This window comes from Plectropomus leopardus, chromosome 18, assembly GCF_026936395.1.
Source record: "Plectropomus leopardus strain MGB_pleo_1.0 chromosome 18, ASM2693639v1, whole genome shotgun sequence".
In the NCBI taxonomy this organism is placed as follows: Eukaryota; Metazoa; Chordata; class Actinopteri; order Perciformes; family Serranidae; genus Plectropomus; species Plectropomus leopardus.
The window spans coordinates 18,370,358-18,392,521 of NC_142193.1; the positions used below are offsets into that span (position 1 = coordinate 18,370,358).

Genomic DNA, 22,164 nt, shown 5'->3' on the forward strand with positions numbered 1-22,164 from the left:
ACATGCACGCAAACTAAAATATACTTATACATGCACAGATATCCACACACTTCATGACTTATGTGCAAACAAAAAATGTGCTATTCGCGGTGTTAAATATTGAAACTTTCTGGAAATAAGCATAAAAATCTGCACACGCCATTTGTTATGACTCTGTTAACCACTCAAGTGCAGTGGGAGGGATTAGTTTGTTGAGGCTTCCTCATTACCACAAAGCGAGGGAGCCAACTTTGCTCATCAGGGCTCATATGTATCTACAGGATGTGCCTGGTTAGAAGTAATTCCTCTCAATAACGTCACACTTTTTTTTTCACTTCGGTTTGCATAATGCATAATTGAAGAGTGACGACTTGTGTAATTTTCTATCTCAACTGACCCGGCTCCAGAACAAGAACGTTCCATGTAGTTACAGATGGGGAGCAGAAGCCAGCCTCAAACTCTGGCTTTCATCAAAACTTTTGAAAATTCTCTAAAATAGGTGACATTCAACTTGATCGTGATGTTTAATAATTCACTTTCCACTTTTGCTCGACGCAGCTTTGGACTCCTCTCATTTTCATTCCGAATACATTTACCATCCTTAATACTTTTCCACTGAGTCGCAATTTCATCCAAGAACGCGTACAAATACACTGAGCAAAAAAGGAAAAAAAAAAAAGCACATATTTCTCACTTGCCAGGGCACAGCACAACTCAACCTTAAGGCACCAGTTGGATGAGCGGAACAATAAGAGTCAATGACAAATCGGACGTGGTGCATTCCTTGGGCAAACACTCACATCATAAAGGGAGACGGGTAGGCAAACACTCACCTGCCCTAAGCTAATAATGCGTGTGGGGGCAAACACACAAACACACTCGCACATGTGCACACTTGAGCTTGTCGATTCGTTGAGACAATGGTGGGAATTTAACTGCTCAAAACTGCAGAGAGCTAGGACCATGTGCTGCTCAGAGAGCCACATGTAGCATTTTTAATAACAAAATCATACCAAAAAGTAATGCAGGAGACCTGTGTCTCTTTGTACTGTATTACCGTGTCATGTGAAACGTGGAAGTAGGCTGGTGCACATCTATAATGTATATGACAGGCCCCCTCTGTTTAGGGTTTCTCTTAATCATCGCACAGCAAAAATAAACAGAAATTGAATTATTTTAACTAAGGCCATCGCGATGGCTGCAGGAGGAGGATTTAGGCGGCTTAAACATAATGTATTTTATAATAAGTTGCACATTATAAACCACATGTCTGCGTGTGTGCACGTGCATTTCTGATCGCCTGTGTTTAAAAATGCTTGTGTGTCAGGAAATCATTGATGACTGTACTTTCCAACCAAACAAATCACACACATTTTCCCCTGAGGCCGAGCAGAGCTCCAGTGACAACGCTGCTTCACTCAGTGGGATGCACCCTCAACACTTCCTGACCATGTGACTCCCTACAGCTGTCTTTTGATTGGACGCTCAAAGGCGGCGAGGATGAAGAGAAGAAGGGGTGGTGGCGGGGAGCTGGCTGGCAGCAGACACATGAGGGAAAACAAATTCCTGCCCCATTGCCATGGAGATGAGTCAACAGCAGGTCGGGGGGGGAGCAGAGAGGGCCGGGGGTTGTGGGGCACAGGCTGACCTGCTGTAGTTAACAATTCATCCCCGTATCCGGCTCCCAAATGATTGGGCAAACACTGAGTGCTGCGGAGTCAAAAGGGCCCCAAGGGGCTGAGAGAGGGGCATCACCCTGGGGTGACACGCTGACAGGCACACACTGGTTGGTAGAGGGTGGACCAGCTGAATGAGGGAGTAAGGGATAGGGGGCACCAGTGGGGAGGGAGTGGAGCTGATGGGATGGGGGAGAGGGGCTAAGTACATTGAGTACCGTAGGCTACAGTATTGATGGCTGTGGCTTTAAAACGCAGTATGATTAAATGATTTGTGTTAAAATGCCATGTTGAGGACGAGAACAATCTCTTAAGTAAACCACAACAAATATCAGGCAGTAAATTCTGTCTAAATTCTCCATGTTAAGCTAAATAATTAACATTTGGCTGCCAGTTGTGCCAACAGTTAAAGCTGGAGTTGCGTCAGTTTTATAAGGCTAACCACAGCAACACTAAAAGTCTCTGGCACACAGCCGTTTTGTTACAGATAGTAAAAACATTCAGCACATCTGGGTGAGCCGCAAGAGCTGCAAAGTAAAACACTACTGGACAAAAAAAGCATAACATCTTCCTACGACAATTAAAGCTACATTCACATTAAGGGTGTAATGCAGGGGTACTCCACTTGCTTTGCTTTGGGGCCACTTTTGCAAAATGCCAGGAGGCCAGGGGCCAGTGTGTGTTTTTTTTTTTAGAATTTTACGTCAATGTTTTTAGAGTTTTAGGACGTTTTGAAGATTGCAGGATATTTCTAGTATTTCCGAACGTGCCTCGGATTGTTCTGGGGTTTTCAGACATTTCGCATATTTTAGGCCTTTTTTTTTTTAAGGACGGTTGTTGGATTTTAGGACATCTCTCAGACTTTAGGACATTTCCAGAATTATAGCACGTTCCTAGGATTTGGGGATGTTTGTAGGACTTTTCTAGGTTTTTGGACATTTCTGTGATCTTATGGGACATCTGGCACTTCCGCATTGGCTTCATTTCTCAGCCTCGGAGGTTGCGGCTTGTGTCAAGGATACAGACATGGCAGAAATGTACAGGGGAGAACTTTAACACTGAAGCACCACAAGCACACTGAGGCTATTTGCAGCCTTTAGAAACATATATACTCACCAGAAGATCCCTGGGAAGCAATTAAAGGTTGGCATCTCATTCCAAGAATTTGGATTCCTTCACTGTGAAAAAGAAAAATCAAAAGAGGACAAACGTCACTTCACACACCAGCTACAGCATATAGTATTACAGTGCTAGATCTGCTTAACTCTTCACTCTCCATTTGTTCAGCTGGGTTCATTTAGGTAAAACGATGTTTGCGCATGTAATGTGAGGTACGAATGGAAAACGGTTCAAAGCCTCAACCCACAGCACCAGGTTCCAAAACACTGACCACTTTACAGTAGAGCAGAGCACCGCTTGACAATAATGGGTCAGGGACAGAAATAACAGACGGCGGACGGGTGGATCTCATCAATGTCACATCGCACAGAAGAAGAACCACAAGCCTTCAATACTGTGCTTATAATAGGCCAGATTTTATGTAGTGTAAGGTTTTGTCTTAGTCAGCAGAAGACGTCACATGTTACTTTATGCAGTGTCACGGCTTGGTTTGCTCCCCAGAAACCGAATCCCATTATCTAATTGGCCATTTTACTTTGAAGGGCTGAAATGCCACCATTACAACAGACTTTTCACTGGGCAGCCATGTAAGGAGGGTGTGTTAGCAAAGAGGACCTGTTACTGGTTCTCCACTGCTACTCACGTCAGAGCACTGTGTTTTCATAAACACTGCTGAAGCATGTCCTTCCTTTAGTGGGAATTAGGATCCTCTCTGTAATAATCCACCCAACAAATCTTATAAATGAAAAACAGGACTGCATCATTTTTAGTGTGGCTGTCAGAAAAAGAGAGAAAGAGAGAGGAGAGAAAAAGAAGAAAAACAAGGGGAGAAAAGTGAGATTATGATAAAAATAGCAGATGTTGAGAGTCACTTCTCGAAAGGTGTGTCATTCAGGGAGTTTGGGACGAACTTTTGGCCACGACCGAGCTCTAAATTTAGCATATTTACTAAAATAAAAAGTGAGTTCAGTCGCTGGCACTGAAACTTTCTCCTCCCCGTTTATGACCTCAGTGGTGCAGCCGGCGTCACTCATGACGAAATACAAACCATATAAAACAACAAAAAAAGACCTCCTCAAATACTCTGAGTACATAAGGAAACAACCACAGCTTAATGTTCCCTGTAAATGATCCTATTATGGCAATCCAAGTCCAGATCAACAGAAAAATATGGTTTTCTAAATTTAGAACAGAGTTTGAGGATAAATTACATTTTACATAACAACTTTAAACAGAACACAGTGTTTAGTTTGATACCAAAAAAGCCTTTTACTTAAGTTTCTATGAATGCATAGGTGTAGATTTTGGGAGTGGCAGAGGGGACACATCCCTCTTAATAGTTTGAACATAAAAACATGAAAGTAGCAGAGGACTTTGTTTTTATGACATTTTCACCATAAATTGATGCTTAAAAAGGCAATTTTGATTGATTATTGAATAAAAAAATCACCAGAATGCAGTAAATTCAGCATTTGACAGTGGTGGAAGGGGTATTGAGTCTCTTTACTTAAGTAGAAGTACTTGTACCACACTATGAAAATACCCTATTACAAGTAAAACTCCTACACTGAACTGACAAAAAAAAAATAATTATTTTAAAATATATAGAAAAGCAGCCCACCTAAAATCTCAAAATAATATATATTTTAAAAAAAGAAAATGACTTCAATGTTTATCAAAATAGTTGCCAATTCATTTTCTGACTTCTCTTTGACTCATTTCAGCAGTACTTTTACAAACTGTTTGCTAATTTTATAACAAAACCTCACATTTGATCAAATCGTAAGTTTTTATGCAAAAATCTTCATTTGTAAAGTAACTCAAGCTGTTGGATAAATTAACTGAAGTAAGAACTTGAAATATTTCCCTCTGAAATGTAGTGAAGTAAAAGTATAAGTGGCATGAAAAGAAAACAGTCAAGTAAAGTACAAGTACCTCAAATTCATACTTAAATACAGTACTTAGGTAAAAGCACATTCCAACACTGTTTTTGACACTAAAAATGTCCTGCAGGAGGACCCCAAACCCCCCGTTTCGTATGTGTCCCCCCCCAAATGTTGAAATCTACGCCCTTGTATGAATGTGTACTTGACTGTGAGTCCATGAAGGCAATACAAGATGTATGACACATGCAGAAAGCTTCCGTGTTTGTTTACTGTATCCATACATGCCGGGGACGAGCCTGTGTGTGGCAGGCTGGGGAGGATGCCCCTGGGGCCAGGCTGAGGAGTAAGTGAAGCAGAAGTCCCATCTAAGCTCTAAAGCATGCGAGTATCAGGCCTGTAACTAAAACACAAGCATAAACACGGGCGATGTTAGGGATTACACCCTGCGATACCGCCGCAGGAAACCACAGACAGCACAGGTGTAACCATCGCCACGGACACATTCTTCACCCGTCTCCTTTCTGCCACTGGAGGTCTGACTGACAGCTCATCATCTGCTCTTGTTGGCTGTGTGAAACTTGTGTAAACATCTGCAGGCGTTTGTGTGTCTGTGTGTGGAGTGGGAGCCACAGGTGAGGACACACAGAGGGATTACAATGTCCTAATGTCACGGTGGAGAAGCCTCGCAGCACAATACCACACACTCTTTCCTTCGAGGAACTGTTTTTTTTTTTTAATCACATTTCATATTATTTGTCTCACTTTCCACTTTCCCTCCTGATGCATCAATTTGAACTAATGGCACAGAATTTTTTTTACGCTGATTTCTGTAAGTGATTTGATTTTAAAGCATGTTTTCAAGAGAGTGAAACAAATAAGATTTAGTGAGCGCAGCCAGGCTTCAGAGGGAGGAAAGCACATTTCCTCAGTGAACAGCACCCTCTAGAGCAACACCCAACATTCAGTCCTGCATCTCACTCTCATTCTTGCTGCCTGTCTCTTCACAAACAGCAGAAAATTCTGCTCGTATGGCAGATTTATCAGTAAAAAATACTGTATTTAATCCTGTGAATTTTTAAAATGAGAAAATCAGACAAACTCATAGCATTATTGTTTTTTTTTTTTTCCTGTAACAGATACCAAGTATCTTGTTTTGCTCTCAGGCTTAATTCTGAGCCTCATGATTACAGAGGAGAGGTCGAACCACTCATTCTCCCAGTGTGAGTTGATAATGAGGCAGGCCGATATTAAGATGTTTGCTTTAATCGTGTGCAGGGTTATTAGGGGCGGTTTACAGTACACAGGAGAGATTAACGTAGGCAACGCATGACGGAAAGAGCTGGGGAGGCCGACGATAAGCCAGCTACCCACAACTCTGAAGCGGGCTGAGAAATATGAGCGCACAGTAGGACATGAAAACCCAGCAAGACAAAACTCCCTCTCTCTCTCTCTCTTTTTCTTTCTCTCCCTTTTTGTCTCTCTCTGTTCGCCTCAAATCATGTTACACAACCACAAAGGAATGCCTCGTATATCGGAGACAGATTTAAAACAAGCGGAAAGGAAGAGAACAGTAAAGAGAGGATCGCAGAGGGATCTATAGAAGCAGTAGGTGTTGTTTGGTCTGTTTGTATAAAAGGACAACATGGCAGGGAGCTTTGCAGAACTGTAAAGACGCACTGCAGTGACACACAAGTCCAGACGCACCTCAGCGCTTCACACATGCTTACATAAACTAAATCAACCCGAGACACACAGTTGTGTGCACCAACCAGGGAGCACTACACGTTTCCTCTCTATTTTTCCGTGCCATTAATAAAAATAGACATTGTACTGTTTCACTACATTTTGTTGGGATTAAGGGAGCACTTGGAAATCCATCATTTTATGAGCTTTTAAACTTTCCCACAGAATTCCCACTGTTTTTTTTTGTTTTTTTACTCTCCGTGCTTTTGACCCAAACACATAAAGTAGCACTCAATTAGGCCGGCTCACGGAGCCTGAAATGTGCCACTCGTTTGCTACTTAAACAAGACATATAAGCACCCACCACAAATGTTTATGAGACCCTGGATGCATTAATAACAAAGCTATTTCCTGATATGGAAAGTCATTCATTAATATAACTGAATGAGAGTTTTGAAACAGAAAAATCCATCAACCCACCAAACATTATTGAATGATGTGATGAAAATGTACATTTAGAACAAATTAAATGTTCATTAAAAGGGAAGGTAAAACGTGTTAAACTTGACATGGCAGCCTTTTATAGACTATTTCAATAAGATGTTTGCCTGTTTGTTAGTTCTTTCACTATATGTGTAAATATGTCACCTAATAATGTAAATATATATTTGTTCAGAAGGTGATTCTGTATGTATTTTTCTTTACAAAACAACAAACAACAAAAGTTTTTTAAAGAGTTTTTTAAAGTTTAAAAAAAAAAGAGTGTTTCGAATATTTTGGAAAAACAAGTTGCAAGTTGAGGCCAAAACTGAACTGAACTGTCATTAACAGCAGGCAGATCCACACTTCTGTATTATTTACCCTCGGAGGCTAAAGCACTCTGATCGGAAAGCAAAAGCTGGATATAATTTACATCAACATTACCCACATCGTTACTTTTTTTCATTCAGTTGTGCAACAAATAAGCCACAAAAACCCGAGATTAAAACGAACATGTCCCAGATCCTTTTGCACGGCGCGGTTTGACTGCATTAGTTAAAGGTGTGTGTGTGTGTGTGTGTGTTTGTCTATGCGTGTATCAAGTTAGCAGAAGGTCAGAGTGGTGAAGTATTAGAGCACTGTTTGCTCTCTTCCATGTACACTTGGGGACCTGCCTGTTTGAGAGTTTGAACAGTGACGTGTGAAACCCGTAAAAACAGGACATAGCGCCGCTCTGTTTGCTTAAGAACACCCAAAGAATAGACTGCCATTACAAAACAAATCCCTCCACCTGCATTCCTCCTGTCCATCACACCTCTACCTGTTGAACAAGGTATGACACAAAGCGGAAAAGGTAGTTACATGAAGATCTACTTTATGGTGAGATGACTTGCAATTTGTTCAAAAGTTGTCAGCTCTGTGACCTTCATATCTGACCCAAGGAAAGAGGCACGCATACACAAGTTTGTGTGCTCTTTCTCTCGCTCTCTCCTCTGAGTATGAACATGTGCACACTGCTAGAAACACTCTCGCATAATCATCAATGTTTGCATTTTATTTCAAACATTTAATTATGTATATGTATATTTTTGGATAAAATTATAGAATGAGTTGATGAAGACAATTGAATTTTTTGATTGGCTGTTGCATCATGACCCTTTTAAGATAGTATTATTTAACTACACCCAAAAAAAACCACAGCATTAAGGTGGGACTTAATTACACCTCTGAGCAAAAGACTTTGCAACACTGTAAATCACATGTTGACAGCACTGTAAATCATTTTGTCAGTGACACAATGCAACAGCTCGAAAACAGCATAGCTAAGAAATGCAGGTTACTTTGGTCATCAGTATAACTTATGGCTGATACGAATGCTTCCAAGCTTTGATCATTACCATTATAATCAATACCAGTATATATATATATAGATACAGTCTTAATATAAATAATAATAATAAATAATAATAATAAAATTAATAAAATAAAATAAATGTAAAGATTATTAATATAATTCATAATGTTGTATATGTACATATATATATATATAAAACTGTTTTTTTATCTTTTTAATTTTCAGGCATGGACATATAGTTTTGTGACACCGACTGAAAACTGGTACATCACAAATCCGAAACAAGCTTGGCAAATCACACGAAAACTGTAACAGCTTAGCCATCTTGACAAGTATTATTTTCCCTAGCTATTATGGCTATGTGTTACTTGTGGGCTAACAGGTGGCTAATTGTCACATTATTTTAGGCGCAGAGACTGATGTCCTCATTTCTTTCTTACCCAGCTACTATTATTTTTCACTAAAGCTTTGATGCCCCAAAACTGGCATCCAGGACAGTGTTATAGAACTATACTGATAGCACAGAGCTGGCACTCTGGAAAAAAAACTAATTCCTTATGTGCTGCTGTTGGTTGAAAGCTGCATTTAAACTTTACTTCGTTCATGCTGAGGAGGCTGTCTGAATGTGATCCTAACTTTCTATCACAACAGATCAACAGGCCTACAGGCAAGACAGGACAAAATGTTATGAAAAAACATTTAAAACGTTTCGCAGTATAATAAAAATATCGAATAATACTGGATTAATTTTGATAATGAATTCATTGTTATTTTACCATAAAAAGCACAATATTTGCTGATTACAGCTTCTAAAATATAGTGCTTATCTGAGTTTTATATTGTAAAATTTAGAGCTTTGGACTTTGCTCTGTTAATCAGATTTGGTCACTTTTAGCTCAGGGAAATTGAGATTGGCTTTTCACTATGTTCTACACTGAACTGAAAAAAATAAATAATCAGACCTCAGAACAGTAACTAGAGGTTACAGTATTTTTATAATTGTTAAATTTTCTGATTTTCTCTTTTAATTGATTATTCCTTTGATTTTAAAACATGAAAAAACTGTAAAAAAAAAAAAACTGTAAAATTATCCATCATTATTTCCTAGAGTACATAGTACCTTAGTGCTGGATTAGGGTTAGGGATTAAAAAATAATAATAATAAAAATAAAAATATTTTTTACTGAGTACCTCAATATCAAATATAATGGATATGATGACTTAGTGGATAAAGGCAAACAATAGAGCAGCTACAGTCTGGTAAGAAAATTATATAACTTTGCTGTTATGCAGCCTTTAAAACTTGAAGAGGACACAGTTACAATATTACCATATCCAAAATCTAAGATGATATCTAGTCTTACAACACACTATGGATATAATATCAATATATTGCACAGCCCTAAGGAGACTTCTTCTTTTTAAAAAAAAAAAAAAATATATATATATATATATATCTACATTTTAATGCCAGACCAACAGTCTAAACTCCAAAAACTGGTTAATTTTCTATGATGCAAGATAAGGAGAAAAACACATTTGAGAAGCTTGAACCACTGAATATCTGCCATCAATCGATTATTAAAATAGCTGACAAAGCTTGCAAAGACTTCATCCAGAAAATACCCATTGCAGCCCTAATTTATACTCATGATTCACAATGCTGCATGTTGTTTTCCCCATAAATTGCATGTTACATTTTAAAACACCAAAGGCAACAGACAGTTTAATAACGCTGGCTTTTTTTCTGCCTTCTGTCCAGCATCTGTTATATGAAACATTTTAATGATGTTTTCAGCAGAGATGCCTGACTTGCTCTTATGTAACATGTGATTAAGCGCATGAAAACAAACCGATGGATCTGATAGTAAAGCTGGGGTCGTCACTTGGTGGAAATCCATCAACTGGAACATATGAAAAGGGAGAGAGGCACCAGGAGATTCCAGCCCCCTCCCTGCCATCATCCTCGTATCAGAGGAGCCATTGCGAGAACTGGATGTGATTTGTATGTGTGTTTTTGAAGAGGGGTGCTCATAAACAGCCATGAAAGGGGCCCCTCTATTCAACTCGCCAGCAAAGATGCGCTTCATTGGGCTGGTCTTTTGTTTTCCCCTGTTCACAAAAAACCTTAAGCATAGAAAAAAAAAGGGGTTGATTCTCTCGATGTGTGCAGGCCCAAATGATGCCATTAGATTGGTGCCCGCTTTGGGTGAAAAAGGCTTCAGTAGCGCTTGAAGTGATTTAAAAGATGCAGGAGAGAGCTGCCTGCAAATCCTGTTTGGGAATAACACCGGAGGAGAATGGGGAGGCAAAATGCCAAGCTAGTGATCATTCTATAGTATGCAAAATTGCTCTCAACTCCATGAGTGCGGCGGGTGTTAAAACAAAAGATGCGGAACATTCCTTTGTCACGTGACGAGGGTCAATGTGCTGCGGTGGTGCGTGGGGTCAGGAAGTTCAGCAAACTTCCCACGCTGCCTCACACCAGAAAATCACGGTTAAAGCCTGTAACACTCTTCATTATTGGCAGGGGGAATTTTGTTTCAAAAAGGGCCAGCACCCAAGTGCCTACACAGGGATGAGCCATCAGAAAAAAAGACGAAAAAAAAATGCAGGACTTCCTCATCAGTATGACAAGGCTAACACACTGATTACATACCGAGGATGTGAGAAAATGGTTTTCACATCCAATTTCATTAGAAAATCTGGCATGTTTGTGATGTCACAGCGATACAGTGACTAAACAGAACAGGTATGTAATCTGCTGATATTGTAACACTATAGTGCAAAAGGACAAAGCCTGTGCACCCTCTTTAGCTGTCTAGAACTATTCCAGTCAAGCAAGCAGGTGATAATGTGACAATGACACTGCACCAGCCAACAGCATTGTGCGAGGCATGTCATCATGGTGCCCGCTCGCCGACAGCAACCTAATAGGCATGAGAACCTCACAGTGTCAACAAAAGGGCCAGTGCCAAACAAAACCACTTGATGTGAATGAGAGGGCTCCTGGACAGGCTAGGTCCGGTTCCACTCAGCCTTCATTTCCAGTTATGTCTCCTTGACATGTCAGCCATCAGGAAGAACATTTTGTGTTTTGTTTTTCTTTCGCAAACGAAGGCGCTATTTTTGGCAGCCACCCACGCTTACTCTCAGTCAACCTGTTCAGTTTTTGAATTCTTGGGAGGATGTAGTTGTTTATGTTTATTTAGTTTAGAATTCACCGCTGCCCTGTGAGAGGCTGACAAGATGATCATATACTTTAGGAATAATAAGCAGGTGGATAAAAGGTATGACTGAATGATTTGTATTAGTGGGTTTGATTATTGACATGTAATTAGGCCTGTAATTACTTGAGATTTTTACATGCTCTCATTACAGGGCCTGAAAAAAGCAATCATGTTTATTGCATGGGAAACATTTCTTGAACAGGGCCTCCTGTACCAATGATCGGCAGTATTGTACCGGAAACTTTTTATCTGTAAAAACATCTTTGGAAATCATTACTTTTACACAACAGGTGAGCTAACAGTGAGTAGGCCGGAGTGACTCAAATGGACTCCAAACTGATGGGTTTTCCCCCTCTTGGCGTTATTTGTCGGCTGTCTGGCCTGCCAAGCAGTATCACCTCTGAGTGCACATGACAGGGTAGTCAAATGCCCTAAATACCTCACTTATCAGTGCTCGTTAGTAACACTGTTTGACAAGTTTGAGATAAGTTTCTGCTGTAGTTTACAGTCACCTCTGGGACGGATGGACAGTAACTTAATGTGGACACACTGTTTTCTTCTCCACAGGCAATCATTGCTACAGTACAGCTTGTCTTCCACTCAGGAATGGACACAGAGTGAACCAACTTTTCAGTTCCACTTCAGGTAATTAACCAACACTGAATCCTGCAAGCGAGGAGAATTTTTTAACAAGACACCACAGTAACTGCTTCTGTTTCCAACATACTGTGCATGGTGTGTACAAGATAATAAAATGGACATCCCAATCAACTACCCATGAAAAAAAAAAATCTATGTACATGAGAATAATGTGATGAGATTTTTTTCTCCTGGAATGCATACACACTCGACAAATTGCAGTAGTCAATCAAACTCATGCATTCCTCACCAATATATTCCTGGAAAACTGCCAGGACTGAACAAACACGTCAAAAATAACACTGAAACCTGTGTCTGTCATTCCAACAATGGGAAACGCCTCTGGGATTTGAATTCCAACATTACCTATGGCCAGTGTTGTAATCCAGACCACCTAAAACGAGACCGAGTCATCATCAAAACCAGTGCATATGGAGCTAAAGACAAGACCAAGATGTTACGAGGTTGAGACCAAGTCAGGACCAAGACCAAGGCAGGGTGAGACTGAGTTCAGATGAACACCAAACTCGGGAGAATCCCAAACTGCATGATACACTTACATTAAAATGTGGAACATTCAATCAATAAGCACTCTTCAAATTGATCTGAAAGATCCAAATGCCCAATAAAATACCCACAGCTCAAGATGAGACCAGGACCTTTAAAAAGTGGTCTGGAGACCAGTCTCAAGATCAAACATCTTTAAGCAGCAACACAGCTGTCAGATTTAACAGAGACATTTTAACAAAACATGCTCCTTGAGAGGACACATTTAAATTGGAGTGAATTCAAATCATAAGACACTTTGTGGTTTCATATCGCTTGTTCCCATGCAAAAACAAGTTGCAGGCTCTTGAAGGTGAAAATATAACTGGATAGAGCCTATAAAAGCCATGATGTCAGTGGAAGTCTTTACCAGGATGCTTGATATGGGTCCTGTGGGCTCCTGCTGATAAGATTGAAGAGCAGGTCATTAAGAGACCCTCAGCAAACTGCTTGTTGGCTAACAATGCTGCCTCAGTCCCAGCTATCGGGCCATCTCAACACAGACCACATGTGGGCGAGCCGGACTCAGGTAATCAGGGCTGTCAGAATGGGTACAGCTCCTATTGAAGAAACCGTAAACCTTCATCTCCACCCTATGAAACTATTTCTACTGAACATACAGGATAGAAACTTGTGCATAAACATATTTTATGGGTTTTTTTTTATGAGAGGGAAGAATTTAATTCTTAAGGTAACTGGGAACTCTTGCAAAGCGTCACTTTGCACTTTGTGTCAAGCAAATATTCCCCATTTCTCCTCTCTTAAGTGACCCTCCTTGCACAAGCATCGCCACAGACTCTCTGTCAAACCGGTTGGTGGCGAAATCACTGTTCATTGTGATGCCTGTTGTCATAGATACACCCAGGTGTTGCTCACGAGCCAAAGCAGAAGAATCAAAAAAGCCATGGCGCTCACTAATCCTCCTCCATACCAAAATGTGTCAATAATCAGGAATGCACTGCCTAAACTAACCCATTGTTCCTCTGCCAACAAAATCACAAATATAAGCACTGACACTGCCTCTGGGCACTGCCGTCTCTGAGACTGGAAAAGAAATGAGCTGAAGAGAAACAACAAGAGTCAGAGATGGAAGCACGAACCTTTGATACCTCTCCAGACAGCTTAATACTGTCTAAATCATAAAGCTTTCTACTACAGTGCATGGGGGGGATGTATAGTGTTGTACTGCTGGGGATTGACTAAAGCTGAGTGGTCGCTTTTTTTTTTATACAGTAGGACAAAGTCGGAGCTCCTGAGAAGACCAGCTGCTGTCAACAGTTGGAAGGCTTTGAACTCACACTAAGCCCCGAGACAGCAGGAAATATCCTCCTCACTTCTTTGAACTCAGCCCCATTAGAGTTCAATTCAAAACATAAAAAGTAATAGAAAAATAATCTCACAAGGATTTATACAGACGCACCTCACAATAGCGTCTGATCTTTGTGGACAAAAGCGACCAAAAAGAACCACAGGTTGCCTACTGTTCATCTGTCACTGAGTCAATTTTATTACGTTGCTCCTGAGCATGGTATGTGGCAAGTTGCCATGTTTAAAATGACTGGGGAACTCTCTAAAAATCATTTCTCTTCTGTGTCATTACTCTTACTTACTTACTCTTTTACGTCGCCCTTTTAAGATGTCGAACAGAGGCTGACACGTTTAAGAGTCATCTTGACATAAAGCAGCAGCAACTCAACCGTCCTACACCAAACCACAGTTCATACTTTAAGATCAGACATGCAGACATGACTAGTTCTGAGTCCATCCTATGTAAGACAATAGCTCATCTGTTGTCTCTTCTTCTCTGTGTGTGTGTTTTTTAAATGTTGCGGTATCACAGAACAGAGAAGCGCAGAAACCGGGCGAACGGATGCGGCCGGAGTGGTGAGACCATTTTGAAATGCCCCAGCACTGACAAGGTCTTCCTGAGAGCTTTATTGTGTGGGTCGGCTAGCCGCAGCAAGTTCTATTTCCCCAAGATGCAAGGCCTCGCTGCGAGCCACAACAATGAGCATCTTTGTCGAGCAACACTATTATCTTTGCGCATTACTGTAAATGACAGGAGAGGGTAGTGTGTCGAAGAGCCTGTTTAATGAGCTCCAGGTATGTGCTTGTCATAAAACGAGAAACTAATTTTAACATCTGCAGAGCTGAGATCATGCGCCTGCGGTGTCTAACTCCATGTTAGTGCTGATCTGCGAGATGCTCCTACAGAAAGTCATTTAACATTTTCTAGCTCTGAGGAAACAAAGTCCACAAAATCTGATTAGTTAATTTAAATATCATCTATCAGAATACAATCCTTCAGAGACAAATGTAAATTCCAAACTGTTTATCTCACGGTGCAATCATGCTAATCTTCATTGGCCAAAACCATAAGGGAAATATTTACTTTGTAGCATCGTCTTTTTTTCTTTTTTTTTTTTTTCCAAGTGAAACAAGGTTCGAAACCAAATGTTATATGGACACAAAAGTTACTTGTTTATTGAGCAGAATTTTGGCAGCATAGTTCAGAAACTTTAACTAACGACTTTTCTGGGTTCCTTGTGGTTGTGAAATAAGGTTTAAGGAATACTTCCCCTGCACGTGTTAACTTTCATTTGTGAAGAAAACTTTTTCTCACATGCACACATTTTCACTAAAACTTACGTACAAACAGTCACACTCACGGACGAGCATTTGTAGCAGAGCTCAAAGGCATGTGCGTGCCCAGGCACGTTAAGGGCGCTACTCCTATGCGGAAGCACTTTATATCATAAGATTTTACCAAAAATGCATGTGTTAACAAACCACTGCAAAACAGAGACTTGGATAATAATGCACAACTTGTGTGAAAGTTCAGAAACAAATGTTTTAATATACTTTTGATGTTGTTTAATGTGAACCTTTTTAACTGAATTCACGAAGAATGTTCACCTTTCTTGGATTCTCTATTCACCGTGGAGGCATGCAAGAAAAACAAAATTTCTTCAAAAATGTACGATAATGTTGTGAGAAATTGAAAGTCATTTCACGGAGGATTTGTATACCTTTAAACTTCAACTTACTGTTTTGTTTTCTGCAGTTGTTTTTGTCAATCTGTCTGTATGCACCACAGAGAAGAAGACAGAGGCGCGCTTTCTTAGAAAGCCTTGGCGCACAAAATAAAATCGTTCTCTTCTGCACAATAAAACAAACATGGTAAATACTCCAGAGACTGACTGAATCCTTCATACTTGGTGTAAATACACCCCGAAGAGCTAAAAACACAGATCATCTTCTAAGTAAACAGGTCAAAGGTAATCAGACATGCAGAGGCACTTGACCTGCTCTGCTAGATTACAGCTCAACCTGAACTTGACCCCTCTGTCACCTGATTTAAGAGCCTGCTCTTTAGACGGAGCTGGTTGGTTGAGGATCATCTGACCCCAGACTTGCAGAACTTGGCCTTCCTCACTTGGCAAGTGCTCACTTGTCCTGATGTCATGCGTCTAATTGCTCACGCTGCGTGGGATGTGAAGTCTGATATAAGGTACATTGTTGTGCGCGGGTGTGTGTGTGTGTGTGTGTGTGTGTGTGTATGTCATCAGGAGCCAAGCTAACACTTGCCTGCAGCAACACACACACTCATGTCTTCACCCGCCACAACCTATCATTACCGCTGTCACGTAGCCACCTCCGCAGCAGGCCTCACAAGCCCCGACAACCACCGGCACACACACCTGGAGGGCCAAACACTTAGTTCCCAGCTTCGTAAACACAGCCTTTTAACACACACAGACACACACATACATATACAGTATATATAAACACACACACACACCTATTGATATCCTGCAGCCTCAGCTTCTACCTTGCCCCTCCCATTCACTGTTAAGTATGTCTCACTTTTCTATCTCCTCAACCGCAAATGCCTTAGTGCTATTTAATTTATTTCCTTTGTTATCAGTTTCTACACTGGCTAAGTGAAACAGCACACAAACTGCAGGGCCAGGCTGGCAGCTGCTTCCAGGCTGCTCTTGTGACTAGACAAACAACAGGCCACAGTATGTATTTGAGAGCAAACACAGTATGGAGAAATGGATTTGTGAAAAGTCGAACGGTGCAATTCAACAAAAACAGAACAAACTTTCCAATGCAGTTTCAGACACTGCAAATTATAATACAACGAGCCTGATATTCAACCACAATGTCTTCCTCTTTGCATGTTTCTTCATCGATGTTTGCTCGAGCCAGGGCAACTTGAGAGTGTACATGGTTGAAAGAACACATAAGACCACTGAGCAAACATGTAGCTGCCGTTGCACACCTGAGCAGCCAGCCTGCCACACATGGGTGACCTTTACAAAAAGCTGTCTCCGTGACAAATCACACACAAGAAAAACTTTGGATGATCCCAGCCTGCCGGTTTAGGGCTGCTCAGTGCAAACAGACACTTCAGTCAGAGTCAATCGAGAGAACAATGGGGGACCACTGGAACGTGCTACCCCAACAGAAGCCTTTGAAAAAGACAAGCATCACTGTGGTGTTTGCCCACCTTTGTCATGTTACAAAGTTGTCTTGGGCCTCTGCTTGCTCTGCACCATGTTCCATTCAGAGAGGGCTTAGTGTGTAGCAGGTTCCTCTGATAGGTGTGTGAAATTTGAAATGCAAAGGCTTTAGAGGCAAACTGTGCAAATGGAGAATCCTGACAAACAGCAAGTCACACCTTACAGGCTTCAGTTCTCAGAAACTAAAAGCACATTATCTAGAATATCTGTGAATTTTCTTACAAGAACCTTGACCATGATGGATTTTTTTTCTTGGAAATTAGTAACTACAGCATGCTGTGTAATTTATGTATAAAATATCAAGTTGGAAGCAGTACTTTGTAGAGCATGTAGAGGAAAAGATGAAAAAGAGAACTGAGACCCTCTTCAGTGGAAACACAATTCTGCTTTTCTAATGGATTTGGGGCATCATCTCTTTGTCTCTTAAATGGCAGTTTCACAATTTGTCAAGTTTGACTTAAAGGGGAACTTCACCAATGTTACACATCAAAATCAGTTTAAAGGTCTTCAGGAGTACTGCATATAAACTACAATTACTGCTTTGAAGTTGTACGCCTATGCAAACCAGTCACAGTTTACATCCATGTTTTCTAGACTAGACGTCATGTAGCCATGACGATAAACTAATCTTTAAATATGGATGTTTCTGCATTGAAGCTTATATTATAAAACATGGATGCTTAACATCCATTTCCCCCCCAGCAGCATGGACGATCTATACTGTCACACAGTGTCAAGGTGGACTCCCAAAATTAGTGTCACCAATTCATTATCTGACCAAATGTCTCCCCTTCTATTTCTGAGATGTGGGATTGAACATTGAAGAGATTTTAAAGAACCTTCTGATGTCAAATTAACAAAACGTTGATCTTATGAATATAAGAAGTCATCACTTCATCATTTTATCCTATTAGACATTTATGTGAAATTCTGTTATATAATGAATTCTTGGGCTATGGCAAAAAAAGGTTTTTTCAAGATATTGGCTTCACGAGTATGGGACAGCGACCTTGAGCTTTGACTTTTAAACACCAAACTCTGATCAGTTCATCCTTGAGGCCAAGTAAGAATTTGTGCCGAATATGAAAAAAATTCTTCAAGGCATTCTTGAGATTTTGTATTCACGAGAATGAGATGGACGGACAAAAAAAAAAGTCATATGCCCATTGAAACAGTTACTCACACTGGCCATTGAATTTACATGTGCAAATTGGGCTGGATATTGTAAAAAATATATATATATCTTTATAAAAAATACAATACCACTAGTACCAATACCAATACAAGATCCCTTAAAGTGATGCTGATACCAACTGAGTACATCATTTGATAGCTTTTTTGTCTACTTTATTTAATAATCATTATGTCAATGGACGCATTAAGTTGCATAAAATGCCACCAGCACTCATTTGGTGACATCTCGGCACACAGAACTGCCAGCTTTAATACAATATGCTACAACATCATCACCACATCTGACTGACCTGCATTAAATCGAAGAACCCTTCAAGTGATCAGCTAAGAGCAAAACCATACAAACTGAGAGCTGGTAACAAAAAATCAAATGGGGTATTGTTTGACTGAAGGAGTTTCAGTACCACTTAGCACTGGGTTATCATCGATACCTTAAAGTTATAGAGTACTGACACCAAGCCCTATATGTGCAAAGCAAGGCTTACTTCTTTTTGTCTACCTTCTTTCTGTGCCTACAATCGTATGTGCGTGTTTTGCCTATGTGCAAGTATGTGCTGTGTGTTATGAATGACCTCATCAGACCCTACAATATACAGCAGAGGGTTCTGGGAAACATCAGGTTCAAGCTACGCCACAGAGCCCCGACGGTGTCTCCCCGCTTCATTTACATACAACAATATACAGGTCCACAGCCCACTCCCAAACACACATACACAAACCATTCACGGCATGCTAAACTCAATCTTACTCAGAGCACGTCTGTGCACGAGCGTGCGTGTGTTCATGTGTGTTTGTTTGTAAATGGGCTGAAGAAAGGGCAAAGTTCCCGAAAAACATGTCATCTTCATTCAGTATGGTGAGCAGAGTGCTTTAGAGGCATAAAGTGAGATGGTACAATGGTTTTGTTGCTCAAAATCAATTAAGCACTGTTCGATTTCATTTGTCCCAGTCTCAGCAGACTGTAATGCGCAGCACAAGGGCAGAGGCTGTCAGGGGCACATTATGTGATTGCTGTGAGAAATATGCAGAGCTGTCTCTAGTGAGAGAACTTGAGGAAAGATCCAGCCTCAGGATATATGTGTTTGTGTGTGTGTGTGTGTGTGTGTGTGTGTGTGTGTGTGTGTGTGGGTGGGTGTGCTGTGTGTATGTACATGCAGAGGGCTCAGGCATGATCAAACAAAGCACATCCAGGTACAGTATGCCATCTGTACTTACCCCCAGCCCCCCAAAAATGTACTCTCCCCCACCTTTTCCATCTCCATGCAGAGTCTTTGCGGTATATGCAGTGTCAGAATGAAAGAGGCCTTGTCTAAGAGGCTAATCCCTGGGCGATTAGTCAACGCGTCTCGATTAAAAGCTGGCGATGCTGCCACGCCCCCAACCCTCAACCCCCCCCCCCAGTGGAAATGGCAGGCCACAGGTGTCCATACAATGTGTCTCATTAGAAAAAAATGGGTGGCGGGAGGTGGGTCGTGGGTGACTTTCACATGAGACGGAGGCGAAGAACGAGGCAGGAGTAGGGCCTGAAAAATCCCTCACAAAATGCCTGACAGCGAATGCAGGAATGCCACCATCCCATAAAAAAATCCCTTTATGATCTTGATCTTTTTAAAATTTTGCATGTACACTCTCCCATTCTGGGGTTAAATTAGCTTTACTTTATTGAAAATGTAAGAAAAGAGAGTAAGAGAGAGAGACTGAGGGAAAGAAAGAAGTGGCACATATATTTTCGACAGATTATCCCCTCATCAGTCGGTGTTTTCTGTAAACAGCAGTTTTGAAGTAGAAGGATTGAGAGCAGAGACAGGTATTTCACCTAATCAGCCTCATACAGCCGCACTTTCCATCACCATAAATACCTCATCTTAGGGGTATTCACATGCCAGAACATGCCAACAATGACTACAATATTCTGACTTTGATGACACTGTTCACAGATAGGTTTATATGTCCTTTACATCGCAGTGCTTTGGCTTCAGTGCACAAATGTCACTATAGACAAAGATACAGAGTTTCAAGTTTATGAGGTATTGTCATACTGTAGTCTTTACAGTTCTTTATTGCAACCACAAATGTACAAAATTAACATTGAGAAGTCTGTCCCGGTTCATCTACAAGGACGTCTTACATCAACATACATGGATGTCCTAAAGACAGATGCAGGAGCAGAAAGCACTGGTAAGCTAGCCACATGCATGATGAGAGATGCTAATGGAGGGCTCATCTGAAGACGACCACATGAATGAATGAACACTGACAAACATTCACTATTTACTTCCATTAAATGCATTAAGAACTTATGGTCTTTTTTCTAGCATGGAAGAGAAATGTAGCCTTTCTCTCATTTAAAAAAAAAAAAAAAAAAAAACATTTTATAATGATCAATTCTGATCATGTTTCCCACCGGCTTAAACTACAAATACTGATCAGTTTATGTAATTACTGTGTAACTACATAACCATCAGTGGCTTAATTCCTCCATTGTCACTGTGTGTTTAAGCCATTTTTCTTAATCTGCTCCTAGTTAACCTGTAGCAGCTTGAGTATCAGGAAATGACCTTTGGCCCTGGGGACAGACTACTGTACTTTCCCAATCACATCCATCGTGTGCTTAACCTTAAATGAAAGCTCCAAGCGGGAAGGAGAGGTGTGTCTTTGGAGACCGGACACAGAGAGGAATCGCTTACCACTTCCCCCAAGAGAGCCCAACAGAGTTACACAGAGGAGGGATTCAAATAACAATGGCACGAGGGAGGGGCTGAATGTTTCCTGAGATCACATGTTGTTAAGAAGACCACAGCACTTGCCAACCGGCCAGCCAGCCAGGCCGGCTGTATGCGGAGGTCCACAGGGTGAGAACACACATGGTTTGAGTTTGGCTCTGTGTAGGACCGGGAGGAAAGAAAGGGGCCTGGTAAGAGGAACCCTCCAATTCTTACTTCCTGCTTCTGCTGGAAACGTGATCTGTGTGCCCGTCGTCCCCGTCAACACAGAGCGCAGTGTTCACCCGGCAGCCAAGGGATGGCATGTTCATCCACAAGGGCACCACATCACAGCGAATCAGCCTGTCAGCACCCTGAAACCCAGGCTGTTGTTTCCCCTAATGAGACACACCGGCAGGTTAGGTGACATTTCTTTCTACAGGAAGCATTTACAAAAAAGGGAGCTGATAATTAAATCCATCTTTGTTGAGTAGACAGTTTGAGAAGATGTTTGTCAGCAGCAACAGCGGAAATAAACATCTTAGCACTAAACTGCATTTCACAGTATACAGTAGATAGATATTTACAGACGATAATGAGGACATAAAGAAGACGTGGGTGACGCATGGGGAGAGGCTATAATTATAGGCTTGTGCAACCTGTCTTAATTATCTTTACTACCTGAAAGCCAAATCAGTGTCACTTAAACTGCTCCTACAGGAAAGAACTCCAGCTGACCTCGCCGTCCCTCCTTGACAGCGGAAGATGACTCAACTCAGAATACCACAGGTTACATTTGGTCAGGTAAACACACCACGCTAATAAAACCACTCAAAAAGGCCCACATGTATGCACCAATGACCTGTGATTGAACTAATAACCAACAAATAAATAGATGAGAAAGGTGGTCAGACCGGACAATCGTACAGGAAGTGGAGCTTCTGGGCAGTGACAAAAGTTGCAAGAAGTGTGTCCATGTGTGCGGTGTGTGTTCCCAAGGCCTGAGCTCCATTGTTTATGCTCTGCTGTGTCTGGGTCAGCAGGGCTCTTGACTGAATTCTTGCCCCAGCATGCAGAAAGTTTTAACAGTGTTGTTGCAGGAGGAGGAATGATTACATTATAAAAATACACCACACCATATGTCCTA

The 22,164-nt window shown here is 41.1% G+C and overlaps 1 long non-coding RNA gene across 1 annotated transcript in view; it reads right to left on the reverse strand.

Annotated features, from left to right (window-relative positions):
• LOC121957084 (uncharacterized) overlaps positions 1-22,164 on the reverse strand; it is a 147,985-nt gene that overhangs the window by 18,005 nt on the left and 107,816 nt on the right. The window contains exon 5 of the long non-coding RNA XR_006106734.2: positions 2,772-2,833. This is a non-coding gene — a long non-coding RNA (uncharacterized LOC121957084). The remainder of the gene's footprint in view (positions 1-2,771; positions 2,834-22,164) is intronic.